General features: G+C 38.7%; 1 protein-coding gene across 8 annotated transcripts in view; it reads right to left on the bottom strand.

Moving 5' to 3' along the window:
* cald1a (caldesmon 1a) overlaps nucleotides 1-17,919 on the bottom strand; it is a 61,717-nt gene that overhangs the window by 33,468 nt on the left and 10,330 nt on the right. The gene's annotated exons all lie outside the window — the stretch shown is intronic.

The raw sequence follows: 17,919 nt of genomic DNA, 5'->3' as shown, positions 1-17,919 counted from the left end.
AAGAGGGCCTCTTTATGCATAGACATCTGTATGCAAGTATGCATTCTCACATGCATGTAGGTGCAATATAACAGCATTTGTGTCCATGCATTCACACTAATAAGCATACCACTGAGCACATACAAATGTATACATGGGCAGGGAACACGCACAGGTGAGAAATGCTAAATGAGACCATGACTCGAAGAGATCCTCCTAACCCTCACCCTCCCCACTGCATCATCTCACCCAGTCTCCTCCCCCCTGTGCCTGCGTACAGTAAATACAGCCTTGCCTTCCCCTGCTATTACACTGAAAAAGAGAGAGAGAGAGGTTGAGATACACCGAGGGGGGGGGATTCACTCCACTGTAATTAAGACAAAATGAGAGCAATAACTAAAACCGACAAAGCCAATTTTGTACAAAAATAAGTTCTAGCTCATTTAAAAACTGTGTCATTTACTCTTAAAAAATTATCAATAAGTAAAATAAAAGTAAGTTTGTCAACAAAAGGATCACAATGTGGATCATACTGTATATACAAGATTTTACATGAATAATAAACCTGAAATAAATATGTTTTTAAACTGATTTGTGATGTATGAATAAGGCTGTTCATTGTCTGAATGCAGCCCAGTCACATTGTCTTGTCTCTACATGGGACAACACCATGTAGAACAGCAACAGAAAAAACCCTCAGTAAGACGCAGAAATGTAACTGTTGTGTACATCACTGAAGGGACCCCCCACACTTTGCACAAGCTAACATAACCAGAACGAGAGAAAGACAGCATTCCATAAAATTGAGCAACCTGGACCCACAAGTTGGTGACATTTTCAGAATTTTTACAAGTTCAGCCTGTCTTAGCTTGTCAACTGTAATAACTCTTCTTCGTTCCTTTCCTGCATCTGTCCATGTATTCCATTTATTCCACCATTTATCTCCATCCATCCAGCTCCCTTCTTACACTGTCTCTCTTTTTTCTTCTCCTCCCCCTTTTTTCTCTTTCCCTGTCTGCCCCAACCTTCTACAATGTCTATAATGACACATTTACCAGTCAAATTACTACCTGTCGAGACTGCCAGACCCTGGCACAGAACCCAGTGTCTAAGTGCCAGCCTCATAAAAAGCCTTAAAAGCCAAGTTGATATTATCCTGACTGCCACTGGGATTACACCACTTTATAATGCCTTTGTCATCCCATGAAGTCTTGAGTTAGAAGCAGCAAAACAATAGGCCCTTATCAGCCAAATGAGGCACAAAGTAGATCAAGCAAAAGTCTGGGTGTAGGGCTGCAGAATAAGCATGGGCCAACAGTGCATCTGTTTTTGGCTTCAGTGATAGCAACTATCTGAGCAACTATCGCCTCACAACTTTTAGACAAACACATTAATCGCCCCATTATGGCTATGGAAATATATGAGGAATGCTCCTATTTAACCTCTGATTTTAGCAGAGGGGACCTGAACGAGCCTCCTAAAAAACTCATTCACATGCAAGTTAGAAACAACTGCTCCTCTGGATCTTGTGTGTGCAGTGACTGTTTTGGTTGTTAAATAAACTGAATTAATGTGAAGATAAACGAGTAAAAACTAGCTTGGCACAAATTATGTGCTTGCCAGCTGTGAGCTTGGCAAATAAAGGAACAATGGTAACTTCTGACAGCTGGTGGTTAAAAAGGCTGAAACAGTCACAAGTCACATACATTTTTAAGTTTTAGAAAGTGACCTTTATGACAGTAAAAAAAACAAAGAAAAAAAACTAAACAAAAACAACCAAACAAAAACAAAAAAACAAAGCAAAAAGTTAGTCCTTAACGCTAACATAACATGCTATATACCTAAATCAAACGGGACATGGGAACATAACTTACTTATATTATAAAGATGATAACCCTTTATTAGCTAGTGACATGTAAGTAAATTATCGTCAACTGTTGACATGCTATCACGCTAGCTGCTCTGTATGGCTAGGCACAGCAGTGCTTTAAGTTAAATGCTAACATCATCATGCTAACTTGCTCACAATGACAACGCTAAGATAGTAACGTTTAGCAGGCATAATGTTAACCATGTTCAGTACTTTAGTTTAGCGTGCCAGCATGCTAACATTTGCTAATTAGCACTGAAGAAGTACAGCTGAGGCTAATGTCATAAGTTTTACAATTTTTAGTCATTAAAAAAAAGTATCGGAAATTTAAATTCTGGTTCATATACCAGGTTCATATAAATGAAAAGTGAATTTAACAATACCAACACAAACCACAGCCTGCAGTTACCAAATATGTCCATGTACCATTAAAAGAAGGAATGAGCCGTTATTAATTAATTAATTAATTAATTATTAATAAAAGCACAACACTGTCATGCTACAATTACTGTTGCTCTCCTCTTGGTTTCTTCTCATTGTCTGGAGATAAGAGGAGAGGTCAAATTTCTAGTGGCAATGGAGTCACAGCTGTGCAGGTGTCCAGGTGAAGAGAGGTATCCCAGTTATCTGGAATGTGAAAGCAAGACTGGCACAAAGCATGGTCTTTCTAGCTTTTGCATCAATGGAAGAAAATATTTTTGCCTACCTGCTATAGTGGTTGGTATGTTGTAGAAATTCATGAGTAACTTCCACTCTTATACCAGAGAGTAATTTGGTTTATCAGAGTACCAACTACCTTAGGAGACCAGATCACACACGAGATAATATATGCTATAGTGAAATATATTCTGACGGCTACCAAATAATATCCAATTATATAACAAAATAATCTCAAATATCACTGACAAAATATAGCACAGGCTATACAATGGAAGATCAAGGAAGCCATGTGAAAAGAAAGTTTTCACAAGCTGCAGGATTTCAGTGTTTTGACATCAGCTGTCTTTGCCTATCAATATTTAGCCAGCCAGACTAAAAATTTAGGACTGAAAATACTGTTGTCTCCACATTCCACAATTTGATTCTTTTATTGTGACAACAGGATTGCCTCTCTCAAATTACTTTCATTGGTCTGCCAGACTACTTTGACACATGTGATTCACTTCTCTCTCACAACGGAAATGATTGCCACAAAGCCTCTCTGTCCCATGTGCACATGCATATACATCATGAATGTACTTAAACAAGCCGAGGAGAAGAGCTGGTCAGTTAGACTTGCTGCCAATTAGCCCAAGTGGCTAACCATTGCAAAGGAATGAAAAAACATTTTCTCCATAGATCACCATTAGAGAGACTCTCATAAAACTGTTAACTTGACACTTCGAACTACAAACAAGGTCAGGTTTTTACTGTTTGCAATACGATTTTTTTTAAAACCACAAGGATTTAATATTTCAAAAATTCAGATTTTATATGGGTTATATTAAATCTATGGAACTAGAGGCTAGAGGGGAGAGATATTAATGCGAATTGTGCAGTGGACACAAGCAAATTTCACTGGAATTACATCATGAAAACATTGCTCCATAGCACCACTAGTGGTCAAAAACTTGCCTTTAATGCTGGGGGCAGTTTGTTTCACCAATGAAGAGACCACACAGCAAATTTTTTCTCCCACTGAAAGTTATGGTATTGCTCTGAAGCACTTCAAAGTATCCATATTGGGAGATATGGTGAGTATGTAGGAGTTGACTGACACAGTGGGAATTTAACTATTAACCCTGACATGCTCCTCCATTTGCGTGTTGCTATGGGACAACCTACAGTGAGTTATCCATTTATGGGAATATTAGATGCTAACTTCACAGGAGATGAATGCACTTATTGTACACACACCAATTGAAAGGTAAAGGAGACTAATTCATGTGGGAAAAGAGATAGAGACAGAGACCTATTGGTAAGAATGATCATTTTCCATTATTTTATCACACATATAAAGCTTCTGCAGTAAAACAGGGAGGAAGAGCAAAATAAAGAGAGGGAGATACTGCATGCCTGTAGGTAATGAACACTTACAGCTGTTTTGGCTGAGGCTCTGGGGGCAGTTTAAGTTGGGTAAACCTAATGTTTTCTGCAGGGGTAAGGAGTCTCCCGAGAGTAGTCTGACAGGGTGTTTAAAATATGTTCAGCCTGTGTGTGAGGGTGTGTGCATCATTGCAAAAAGTATTTAACAAACAAGATTTACATTTTTAAATTTGTGTGTATTTATGTAAATGTGTGTGTGGAAAGTCTGCAGATGTGTACAGAGGAGGTACTTTACGAATGATTGCAAGCGTTTCTGTGTGTAAGAATGTGAGTACATTCTTTACAACTCTAATACTACAAATACGTTAGGCCACTGCTAGTATAGTATGTATGTGTTTATGGTACGGTAAATGTGTATATATGTGTGATATCCATTACCACCTGCAGGTCTGTGTTCGGACAGCTGGCCCTGTGGTTGACGGTTTCTGTGCTATGTGTCTCCTTTCACATGTCTTGGCCTTGGCAGCATTAACACGTTTACAGGCCCAGGAGGCAGAGCGGCTGTGGATGAGCTTTCATAAATTCACTGGAGGTTTTTGGCGCAGCAAGGCCAAGACTTTCTCTCTTTCTTTCCATCTCTGCTTGTCCCTCTCTCAGCTTCATCTGTAATCTAGAGTCTCTTTCTCTGCCTGCCTTTCAGAGCCTGACCGATACGCTGATAATACCATTGGCGGATATTATTGACCGATACTGTACAGTTCGATCTATTAGGCCTGCCACTTTTTATTTGAAATTTCAACTACCACTTAAACTTGAAAATCAAATATTCAAGTCCTAAAATATTTCCGAATACAAAATTCACAGTGTTTGATCACAAAAGGCTGTGCTTTCTAATCCAACAAGGGCCTGTCCATTTGACCACTGCAGTAAACTGGGCAATTGTTGCCCTTTTTACTAATGCAAAATGGTCATAATTGCAAGCCATACTTAACGTATAATAATTACACCAAACAATCTGGAAGTAATCCTAGGAAATATTTTGAATGTGACACCACAGGTGGAAAAATAGTAGATAAAGGTACAAGCTAACCTTACAAGCTAACATTAGTTTGAAACGCTACCTTGTCACATTAGCTAGTTCCTCAAATGAAGCAGCGGAGTCTCTTTGTATCAACAGATGCACAATTCTACAACCTAATTTAGGAATAAGCTACATGGGTTACGTTTCACATTGTGAAAAAGTACCAGTCCACATAGCTGAAATGGCAAAGGTATGTTTAAGGGATTTTTTAGATAGTGTTACAAAAAGAACATTAATGATTCATTAATGTTTACTTTTTAATGTTGTTTAGTAATGTTATATATAAGATTTTTTTTCTTTTTATAAGGATTTATACGCTGCATTTTCAATATTTCTAATTGAAAATTTCAATCACGTTTTCAATCATGTATATAAACTCAATTTGTGGTTTACTATTTTAAAGGTACAGTTATCTTACATGTCAGTGTTATGTAAGTTTATTTTTAACTTTAAAATGTCCCTCTCTTTACACATCTCTCTAACAACCAAATTCAAATAATCCTTATCAATAATGTTTACCATCTGTGACAGGGTGGCTGGTATTGTTTTCACCTTTTGAGCCTGTTTGTGTGTGTGTATGTGTATGTGTGGCAGTCATCATGGCAAGATGTGCTCCTGGAGACACCTACTGTAGCGTGAACTACCACAGATGGGGTTTTGAGTATTTTGACAGGTGTTTATATGTCTGTCTGTCTGTGGACAGATTTTGTCACCATGATAGCGTCACAACCGTGCAAGATACAGCCACGAAACTTTACAGGTGTGTAGTTGACATGAAAATGAAGGGGGCCGAGTTTGAAGGTGGGTGTGGTCCGACCCATGAGTACTGAGTACTCATTTAATAATATAGTAATACTGAGTACTCATGGGTCAGAAACGTCAACATGTTGATGGGTGATGCGGCCATCGCAAGATGGTCTCTAGTTACGTGTTTAAAACGAGTATGGTCTAATATATTTTTATTGATATTGAATTCTCAGATATCAATAAACAAATCAGAATTCTGAATCCTGAATTGGTTGACTCTCTTTACCTAGTTTTATTCTCTTTCTCTCTCACCTGTTTCTCACTGATTTTCTTTCCTCTTGGACCACAATGCAGCAGCGTAGCCAACAGCTGCACACTTTGTGTTCAGCTAAAATATGAAGAGACACAGGATTGGTTGGCTATAAATTAAGTTTAGTGCTGGGTTTAAATTTTATAGGATTTACACTTATCCAAGCAGCCAAACTTCTGTATTTTTCTGTTTCGGTATCTGCATGCCACAGTTTGAATATCAACCACAATAGCCTCTGTTTTCAAAGCTGAGGTCTTCAGCTGCAACTATATATTCTAGGCAACATATGAGGTGGCCGACTGCATCAGAGCTCAACTAAATCTCAACACCATCTGCTTTCCACTCACACTCTAACTCCCCCAAAACAAATTTTTGAAAGTGTGTCTTCAGCTTGAATGAGGATAAATTTCACCAAGCACGAGCAGACGGTATTCATAGGCAAACCTGAGAAGCTAATGCCACTATGGCAATTGAAATGTGATGGGATAATGTGCCGACGTTTTTGAGGGTTACGAGAAAAAAAATGGGCTTGGGAACTTGAATGCCTCAGATGCATTGTCATTAGCGACTTAAGATGTGCCGATCAGACACAATCCTCCCTCAAATTGCCCTCTGTGCTGACTCTGGCTATCGGATAGAAAATGACAAGCAAAGGGAAATTTCACATTGGTGCAGGGAAAGGGCCTGAAGGTTAAAGATGTTGAGTTTCCATTTGGTGAAGAAAAAGGAGACTCCTGCATTCCCAGACAATGGTTCACATTCCATAACACCTCTCTGTGCCCTGTGAATCATACACACAGAGACAGACTGACTGAGGTTATCTGTTCACACACAAACAAATGCAGTAAAGCAAATCTCAATGGAATACCTCAGATGGATTAATTTTATACAGGGTGCTAGGAGGCTAAACTAAGCACTGCTGGGATTAACCACCACTGAATTTATCACACAATCAGTGACCCAAAAGATCAAATGCACAACCAAACTACTAATTGATTATTAGTACTTAATCAGCATCAAAACTGTACTACACTAAATGCTTTGAAAAGTATCTAAAGCCCCTGAAAACTTGATTTCAAATTTTACTTGTTTCTCTGTAATTTTAAGTATTTAGGACTAAATAAGCAACAATCAAATTCACAGTTCAGAAAAAAAACACATCCTTAATTAATATTTTCTAAGAGTTGAATGCTGAAAAAGCTCAGTTAATGTTCTTCATCATGACTTTGTGGGTGTGGTTAGGGTTACGGTTAGCTTCTAGTTAATAACAGTCACCAGATTTTTTTTATTCAAATGTTGCCATCTCCGACTGGTGCAAGGAAGTACGTGACATTAGTTTTGTTCCAATTGAGCTCTGCCCAAGTCAAACCACTGAGAAAAGCCAGGGCATAAACAAAACAACCAAAAGAGTTTGCAAAAATGTTATGTTTTTGCAGGACCCATCACTCTTAGTACAAGGAAAAATTGAGAGAAAGGTTTTCAGGTTCATTAAAGGCTCAGTGGTTTATTATAACTTGAGTTTTATTTTTGTATTTTTGGTACTCATTGTTATTGGAATAAGACTGCACTAACCAAGTTAAAAGCCGAGATCTGGGAATGCGAAATCACTAACAATAAGTCCAACAGGGCAAACAAGCCCATAGGTTAGCTAAAATTATCTGAAAGTGAAAATGAAGGGGAACCGTGAAATTATTACCTTAACTGGACATTTTAAACCTCTAAGAACTATGACTATGTAACTTTTTCTGAACAGCAGCCACGGTGGCTACAAGTTACAATAACAGCATAATGGAAAATGCCAAAAGAAAAGTCATAAAATCAATCTATCAAATGTTAACATTAGCTAACAGCAGCCACTCTTGGCTACTGGTCATACCAGACCAAGTAAGGCTGTAAAAGCTAAACCCCATAGTGTATTGTATTGCTTATGAATTTGACTGTTAATCTGTAAGAGTAAGGTTATGTTGTTTCTTCTTTCAATAGGTACATAGACTCACTTTAAAGACTACTGTCCTGGTTCAACTTTAACCCAGTGTACTTTCCATAGTTGTGTGCACACAGTTTTCCTGTGCCATAAAGGATTATTAGCAAAATTTTGTAAGTGCTTTCAGTTTTACTGGTTTAGATAATCTGGCTGGACTCTGGGGTTGTTTATAACCTGTTTGCTTGTGTTTCTGCAGCCATGTTCCCAGATCTCAACAGTTACTGTGAGTAAAATATTTTCATAACCAATAGAAATGATGGCTAACTACAAAAAGTAAGACCCCCAAAACTGGAATTAGCCTTTTAAGTACTGTGTATCTCAGCTATAACCTTCATGAGAATGTCATGATAATAAATAGCACTCGTTTAAATCATCTTTCAAACTGACAAATCCCTTTTGGAAAGGAAGCTGTAGCTTGATACTTTCTAAACTCTTGTGTTGCACTGATAAAAACAAATTACTTTCTGCGTTGCATTCTTGAATCCTGTGTTTTATTTTCCACTGTCAGTGAGATAACCTCACTAAACTTTGAGCACACTGTCATCTGTCATATATTTAGACTATGACTCACTGTTCTTATAATATTTTCTCCTCCCCTGGTCCCACACATGGATGGGTGTCTTGCACTGTTCATCACACTTTAGGCTACATTAGATCTGAAGGTATTATGACCTTTCCCTTCTGTGGGTAGACAGCTGACAGCACCTGAGCTTCACCAGCCAGCGTTCCCCTTCAGGCTGAGGCTGTGTTTATGTGTCCTTCAACCTCACGCCTGAAGTTAAGTCACGGTTAAATTCCAATAAAAACATTACCCTAACATGCCATATCTATGATCTGAAACTCACAGTTTTTTGACAGGCAGGATTTAGCACGCACAGATGCTTTATTTAAAATGCTAAGTATCCGTATCTCAGTTTTGAGGAGATCTGAATAAATTCGGTTTCAGCTGTTTTCAAAACCTTACTTGAAGCATTTTAAAGTTAACCACTGAAATGAGATGATACATTCTTATTTGTCAGCTGCTGATCCAGTTTACCGAATTAAATAAGTACCCGAGAGGAATTTATGTAGCAGTTGGCTGAGGAGGAAGGCTACAAAACACTGTCTTACTTTTAAATGTTGGTTTTCAGAGGGACATTTGTATTAAAAGTTGGATTCTTACTGCCCTTATCATAAATAATACTGTAAAAAGGCAACTGTGAAACAGCAGCAAGACCCAATGCAATACCTCTCCAGTCTTTGACTTTTAAGAGGCTTGTGTCCCTTTTAAAAGTGCACTTTCAGATTCTACACCCACAATCAGGCAGAATAGGAGAAATTGCATTCCAAAAAGTACAAATCCCACACAAAATAGGGATGTTTGTACGCCATCAAAAGGCTACTGCTCACTGGCGTTGCTCCATATGACCAAATATGGAAGGAAAAAATGCTGCCTTTTCCCGTAACCAAACTGGGAAAAAGAAAAAAAAAGGGAAGGTTTTCTTGCATGCTGTGTGCACAGCCAGATAGAGCTCTCACACTCACTACACAGTGGCCACAGAGTTGGCTCCCTCTCAAAACAGCATGACTGATGGTGATGGTGGACCTGTCGTGACATCTCAGCGAACACTGTCGGGCACACACACATATACACACACACACAAATACACACACCTGCACGACTCAGGAGTAATGAAAGAGAGGCACACCGACATTTCATTTTTTAACACACACAAAAGCTTTCTTCGCTTTTGCATATGAGCTCTGGAAGGGAACATTCCTCTTGGTGAAAAAGCAGCCGTCTCAAACGCCGCAGTCCTCTGCTTAAGTTAGAAACGGTTTGTTTATCTGCCCCCCCCCCGCTATATGGAGCGGCTCTGACATTCTCCTGCCAGTGCCGCGCTGCAAAAAAAATGTCTGTGTGGGCATGTAATTTCACAAGAAACTTATCAAATTATCTAGGACATTTTTTGGAGTGTGTGTGAGCTGCCAGCAATGGACGAAGACTGCTGGAAAATGAAGAAAACTCTGCAGTCAGCACAGAAAAGCAATAAATAAAGGGCCTTGTGCCTCTGTTTTTATAAAACTGTCCAGCTTAACAAGTCACTGAACATTTGCATTCCATCTTAGAGGGGCTATAGGTAAGTTTTTTGCTATCAATACATAGCCAACGTTAGCACTGACGGGTCTTTCCTTACCAGTCTAGACGAAATGTTGCAAGTTCAGCATCAAACTTCATTCCTTTACTTGCCAACAGCTGTCTCCAGCGGTGGAAAGCAATGCCAATGCTAACTCTTGTTTTTACTTCTATTTCTATTCCTTCTTTTCTTCTACTGAAGTTAGCATGCTAACCAGCTAGCCCTGGCCCGACCGGCCTGTCTCATCACTTTCGGATAGTGAGTCACTGTAGTGGTCTCTTGTAAACGCAATGATGGCTGAAGCTCTTGGCAAGCGACCATCACCACCACCAGCTACCGTCAAGAAACGACCTTCATCGGCAGGAAAAACGTACTTATAGCCACTTTACATTTTATTGGCTCCCTTGCCAGGAGTTAGATGAGCATGGCTTCTAAAGCTTCTAAAGCTTACTAATTAACACATAATACCTGGGTTGTTTAACTGGTACATAACCAAAATGTAAAAAAAGTTGTGGTTTTACACGGAGTGCTGGACTTCATCTTAGCTGATACAATCTCAATATACACCCAAAACAAAGTAAAACAGATGTTAGAATTTAGGCTATGAATGATGACGGAAAAACAGACTACAACAATAAATTTGTATTTCTTGTTTAGTGATAGTAATGCGATGTTATACTGCACATACCGAGCAATGCTTCAAATGAAAATGTAATAAACAAAAAAATTATCTTTTTACAATCTTAGATTGATACCACTGTCATATCTGTATGCTATATCCAAAGCTATAGACAGCAGGTAATTAGCTTAGCTTAGCTTAAAACTGGAAACGGGGAAACGGCGAGCTTTGCTCTGCCCAAAGGTTAAAATAATAATAATAATAATAATCGCCCATCTTAATTGCTTTTCTTAATTCATACCAAAAAAAAAATGAAATTAAAAAAAGCAACTTGTGGTTATACACAGGATAGTAATTTGTCTCCTTGCTTGCAGGCTTTATGCTAAATTAAAACAATTACCTCATTGTAGCCTAAAGTTAGCAGCATCTCCTTAAAGTAAAATAACCTGTTGATTAATTGTTTCTAAAGCGTTCGCCTAGCATCATGATACTACTGATTGAGTTTTATTTAAAAAACTATTGAAATATCTCTCTTAAAGACAATGTTACTTTTTTAAAATAGATATATTTTGTGTTGCTGCCCAGCAATGAAAAGCAAAGAACAAAGGCAGAAATAAGCCATTCCTGTTTGCTCAGGATCCAGGTGGTTTTAGTTTTCAGCACTGCAGCCCTCTTATTTAAGCCACTCCATGAAAAAGACATCATATATTCTATTGAAAACATCCAAAATGGCAAATAATCCTAATAAATATGCACCCCTGCACTTGACATGTGATAAGAACAGTCTGTTGTGTAATTATGCAAGGACAAAACAGTCAAGCCTTCATTTTTTTCTCCCTCAGGGGAAAATGTCCTGTGAGAACACACGTGCTATAAAGGGCCAAGACGGTACCAAAACTAGACTATAATAGACTGGTAACAGTAATAATCAAACAAGACAGGGCAAAATGAATAAATAAATGCAATTTTTCCACATCATTGTCCTGTCAAAACAAAGCAGAGTTTTGATGAGTACACAAGAACAACATCACTGAGTGTGTCAGTACCTTAGGGTGTGCTGTGACATCTTTTAAGTCTGTAAATAAGTAATGACAGACAGCTGCTGAATGAAGCCAAAAACAAAACAGCTGATAGGAATCTCAATGCAGTGAAAAAAAAAATCTTTCAACAAGTCTTGTAATGATCTTGGAAACCTCTAGCTGCATTAGTAGAGTTTTTCTTTTATTTAAGCAAAAAATACTATTTCTAGACTGAAGAAAAATACGTATGACTTGTCATGAATCCCTTCCTCATCATTCTCGTGTCCATTTTCTAGAGGAAAAGCTGTCCCCTCTTGTTCCTTTAGGACAGCCCGTCTTGACACCCGCCTTCTGTCAGAGTAAATGAGGCCTGGGCAGGAGTCTGTGTCTCCTCAACAGGACATTAATCTACTACTAGTGAGCTGAGAAGGGAGACTAGTGGAACCAGAGTGCTGATATATGGTGGGTTTAATTCTAAGCACTGCTACTGCCGACACCGCTGATAGACAACAGTTTATCCAGGTGATGGCAATAGAGCGGAATCGAATGGAAAGGCTAAAAACAGGACATAACAGGACATAAATGATCTCTACAATGCTTAAAAACCTTGCTTTCTTTCAATCTGTGAGGAAACGTTCAGTTCTTATAATGAAAAACTGAAAGATCACAGTTTCAATCACTGCAAAATAGCCAGTGTGTCTGGCCGAACGGCCCTCAGGCAAGATCTTGAACTTATACCATAATAAGTGTAAGTCACTTGGAATATACACCAAAGCTCAATCACTAAAATGTTAAAAGTATACGTGATTAGCATGATCCTTAGCAGCCCCACAGCCTCTGGTACGTGGGAAATAACATGTAATGCTGAAAACATAAAGTCGAACATAAAAATGTATTTCTCATAAAGCTTGAGAGGTTCCTCATATGTTTGTCTAAGGCAAGAACGTGTAAAGAAAATGGTTCTGCTGAACATTTGTGACATGCTTCCTATAAAAGCCACGTTTCGGTTGGGGTGGAAGTGTGGCTGTCTTTGGCTGGAGAAAAATTACACTTTGGTGAAAGAAAAAGAAAAGAGTCGGAATGGATGAAAAAAGTTTTATAAACGGCAGAGTGATTTATGTGGCTGACTCAAACCACACTAAGAGAGGATGTCTTCCCATCATACCTTACATGGAAACATACATGAGGGTAGAGTGAGGCTTAAAAGCATTATGCAATGCCCCCACACATTGAGAGCCTATTGAAAACATGACAGCTGTGTGCAAACCCTGACACATGTTTGCCTTTTTGGTTGCATCCTATTTGGAAAAAAAAAAAGGAAATCCCTTTCACAGAGGACATATTTATTTAAATCTCTCCAAACTCTCATGAATCTTTATCTTTCTTGCCTTGTTTTAACAAACAAGTCAGTAAGTCATTTGGCAAAAGGCCAATTTTTTGAAGTGTGCTGCAAGGCTTTTCAAGGGTATTACATGACAAGATATTTTTCAAAATAAGGGGCTGAATTCCTGGAGAGAGATAGGAGGAGATTAAGGAGCGGGTGGTGTTGTGGGTGGGGTGCGGGGTGAGCAAGATGACCTGACCAAGAAGGTCTATTACGCACAGTGGATGGGGACAGTTGGAGTGATCCCTTGACAGTGCTTTTAGTTAGGTCCTGCTGGGGGGAAATCATAGGGCTTCTTCATGGAACGCACAGATAGGACACATGCTTCATACGCACAAGCAAGAAAAAGGAATGATAACAGAGAACCTTTCACCAGAGACAGTCAGGGATGTTTTGTTTTAATCCTAAGACTCTCTCTCTTTTTCTCTCTATGGGTATTCATCTGGCCCTGACATGTTCTCAGTGAATTGATGGAGGGCCAAGCTCTTTAATGGAGGATTTGCTGGGACTCCTCAGCCTTGTGTAGAAACTAAAAGATTTCTCTAAGCAGTACACTCTGTGGATATTTCATAAACGGGCTTCAGTGGCAATGACAGAAAGAAGAAGAAGAAAGGATAATTGGTGAGAGGCAGCTGACATAAGGTACACTGTCTGTCATTGTTAGACTACCTTAAAGATAATTTACCCTTCAACAGTTTTGTTTACATTCAGTGCTTCTCACCAAAAATGTGTTATGAGTATCCTTGTAAACAGAACGTTGACATATTATCACCTTATAAAGCTGATATGGTGAACATCTTAGCAAACGGTTACCTATTTAGAGATCCAGCAGATATGGAGCAACTTTAACAATCATCTGGAGTCATGTTTCTGGCCACTTGGCAAGTGTATCTCTAGTATTTACTCTCTTTTTAGCTCTGTTTGGGTCTCCGACAATTCCTGGGAGAAAATCTGACTCTCTAGCTGCTAAATGCTAACTGTTTGCTGTTTGGTGCTGGGCAGGTAGTCTAGAGTGTGTTTATCAAGAGCTTTTTCACTGAAAACAGCTTCCTGCTGTTACCGGAAATGATGATGATGAGAGCGGTGAAAGTGGACCAAAACAATAAACTTGTTGGCTGTAAAACCAAAATGATGGGCTTAAAGGCACTAAAAAGTTCCATATAGCTGAGGGGAACTGCAGAGTTGAACTATCCTTTTCAGTGAGTTTGTCCCTCTGAGAATCACCTTTCACATTACACATAAGAATTTCATTCATCATTCAAATACTGACAAAAACAGCTTTAAGGCTTAACAAACACAGTAAACCTGAATTATCTGCATCCACTGTTAGTCTTCTAATTCCCTGTCTTTTGTACATCGCTGCGTGTTTTGGTCTTACCACTGACAACTGTTGATTAGCTGAACAGTATGAAACTTTTGCATCTTGTCTTATTCTTTGTTTTATGTCTTCTACTACACATTTGCATTAATCTATTGCCCTCTACATTCAGAAGTAATTGGTACTGCATTGTCTTATGGCAGAAATTAATACTACTTTTAAGACTACTTTTTTGGTCTTTGTAAGACATTGAATTCAATATTGAAATTCATGAATTTTACAGAAATACCTCTCAAATATAAACTGGTACACATTGAGGGTGCAAAGAGCACATGGAGAGTAATAGTTATTGGAGGAAGAAGGATTGTAATAGAAAGAGCAAGAGCATAGCTCTTGACAAAGGACTGCAGAAATCAGCAAAAAATTCAGTGGAGTATACCAGTCCTAATCCCAGTCCACCTGCACTGGTTGACAGATATGATGCCTGGAATTAGAAATATGGAGCTCTTTCATTCAGGCAAAGATGAAATCCCAACAAATTTCACAACCCTGTGGAAAATATGAAATTTTTTCTATCTTTCACTGGTTTGTTGTATCAATTCTTAAATTATTAAAGCATTAGCATTGCCTTTGAATCAGCGGATGCACATTCTCTAAGTGACAGAGAGCTCACCTCTCCTTCCAAAAAATACATTCCACTCTCCTCATACCTCAAATCCTTTCAGGGCTCTACAGGGCTAAAGTTCACTAGCTTTACCCGATCTCATTTTCGCGCATGGCTGTGCTGGCTGTTATTATCAGTGTGGCAGTCAGCCAGCTTGGGCGGGGTACATGTCTTCTGTCCCCCTCAATCCCCCTCGAGGTAAAAGGTCCAAGCCAAGGTCTTTAATCTGTAGGTATACAGTAGGTCATGTATGACACTTTGTATCACTGCATGTGTGTACTGTACTGTACTGTGTTAATTGTTTCTGTCAGTCTAGAGGTAAAAGTCACAAACAGTGCAAACAGTAGAAATCTTCATACCTGCAATTTACAGGGGCAGGGCAGCCATTGTCAGCCTTGAAGTGTGTCCTTCAGGAGAGTTACTGCACGTCTGTCTCTACTCCTTCTCTCTTTTTGTGGTTATGTGACTTCGGGATCCATTGCCAGAAATTTCAGGAAACCCTAGAGCTTCATGAGACATAACAAAGCTCCCTCTCTTCTCCGTCTTTGTCTCTTTCACTGTAGATTACACTATTTTTCTCTGTCTGCCTTCTGCAGGCCTGGAAGCTCTGTAGCTCATTCTCCCTGTGAGCTGAAAGTAATTGTATTCAATGGCTGATTGACTCATATCATACAATTTTAAATGCTAGTTTCTTACTTTTAAGGCCTGTGCTAATTCCAGACCACACACTATTTAGACCATGGAGGACGCAATCATCATTGAATGCCATTAGCATGATGTGGCATTTACTGCTAAATTGAGGATAAAATTCAGCTTTAGAGGTTAATATCATGTGCAGTATTTAAGCGTCATAATTCCTAAATTTATTAGAACAACATATATCTCAGACAGCCATGAAATTGTAAATAATTGAGTGGTGCTCTTAGGAGGCTTCTCTGGTTGCTCTGTTGAGGTTGCTGCTAGCTTTTTTTTAGCTGATGACAAAACTGGAAATGAGATTTGGTTCACAAAGCAACAGCGCTAAATGGGAATAAACCCAAAATGACAGCCGACCTCCCCCCAACACTAATCTGTCCATGGGGGGTTCACCCATCTCCTCTCGCCCGAAATTTTCTCCTCCACCTGGGTCAACCCTGCTCTCAGACACTTAGATGCATGTCTGAACTCCCTCATACACACAGAGAAGCACCTACAGACATACCTATCCACCCCCACCCACCACCCACCTTGTGTTTATGTTCAGAGTTTGAGTGACTGGTATTTCATTTCGGCCTGCCCAGAGACCTTTTGCACAGTTTGGCTTGGCCAGTGTACCATTACTGGTCATTAAGTCTAACCTGAACTAATAGGGGCCCATTTTCCAAGGTGGTCTCCCAGGTGGCTGTCACAGGAGTGAGTGGCACTGCGGGGCTCAGGAGTTGACTAAGGCACACAGAGTCTCATGAAAAATTTGCCAGACTCCATCGTACATTGGACACAGACTCTTTATTAACAAGAACCCATTGTTCTAGAGGGGGGCGTCTGGGCGTTTTGTTTCTCATTGAGGCAGGTTTAATGACATCAGCCAGAATGGGTAACCCATCCCTGCTATGCACTCTGCTGTATTTGTACCTTCTTCAACATCTACAATCCTCCCAAAGCAATTTGCTCCCGCATAAATAAAACCAAGTAAGACAAGCAACATAACATACTAAAATATTGCTACTCAGCCTAGTAACAACAAGAGCAATACATCATTCAGGCCGAAATATTAGCCAACATAGCTTACTGCAGATTTACTGGTATCAGTATATGTGTTTGCTGAAAAGCAAGAAGAAATTGGACTAGAGGATTGGCAAAATACTGTATGTTTGAGGTAATTTAGAATCAGCGTTGCCATTACGTAGTTTGTCCACTAGAGATTCTTTGTAAATCCACATCATAAAGGTTAAGGAAAAATATCTAACAGATTATAATAACAAGATTTTTAAAAGTATTTAAATGTCAAATATTGATGTTGGTATTTGCCAAATGCAGTACTGGTTGGGTTATGGTAGTAAATGTCCCCTTTGCACTTAAATATAAACAGTACTCAATAAAAAAAAAACCCACTTCACTAGTTGTGCCAAATCCACATATACATGATACTATAATACAAATTACGGCTGCAACTAGCAATTACTATCATTATTGGTTAATCTGCAGTTTATTTCCTCGATTAATTAACTGTTAAGTCTGCGAGATTTAAAAAAAAAATATATATATATATATATATATATATATATATATATATATATATATATATATATATATATATATATATATATATATATATATATATATATATATATGGAAAATGGCCATCAGAACTTCCCGGAGCCTCTTAAACTGTTTGTTTTGTTTGACCAACAGTCCAAAACCAAAAAATATTTCATTTACTATCATATTTGCCTATTACTATCATTAGCAGCAAATCCTTATATAGGAGAGGCTGGAACCACCAAATATTTGGCATTTTTGCATTAAATATGCATGAAACAGTCACTCAATTGTTAAGACAGTTCCAGAATAATTTTCTTTCTATTGACTAATCTATGCAGCTATAACACAAATCATCACACACCTTCAACTGATATCTATAAGCAATATACTGTAACTTGTATTTGTACACGTACATGATGATGCAATTGTGGTTACGGCTACCTTCTCCTTATAATGCCACTTTGCTATTAAAGGGCGCTCAACAGTTTATGACGTTAATAATAATTAAGACAAAGACTCCTCATAAAAGCAGATTTTGTCAGTATAAATACCTTCAAATTC

The sequence above is a fragment of the Xiphias gladius genome, chromosome 2 (genome assembly GCF_016859285.1).
Source record: "Xiphias gladius isolate SHS-SW01 ecotype Sanya breed wild chromosome 2, ASM1685928v1, whole genome shotgun sequence".
Classification (NCBI taxonomy): Eukaryota; Metazoa; Chordata; class Actinopteri; order Istiophoriformes; family Xiphiidae; genus Xiphias; species Xiphias gladius.
The sequence above is the reverse complement of the archived record's forward strand: the minus strand, read 5'-3'. Positions and strand labels throughout refer to the sequence as shown.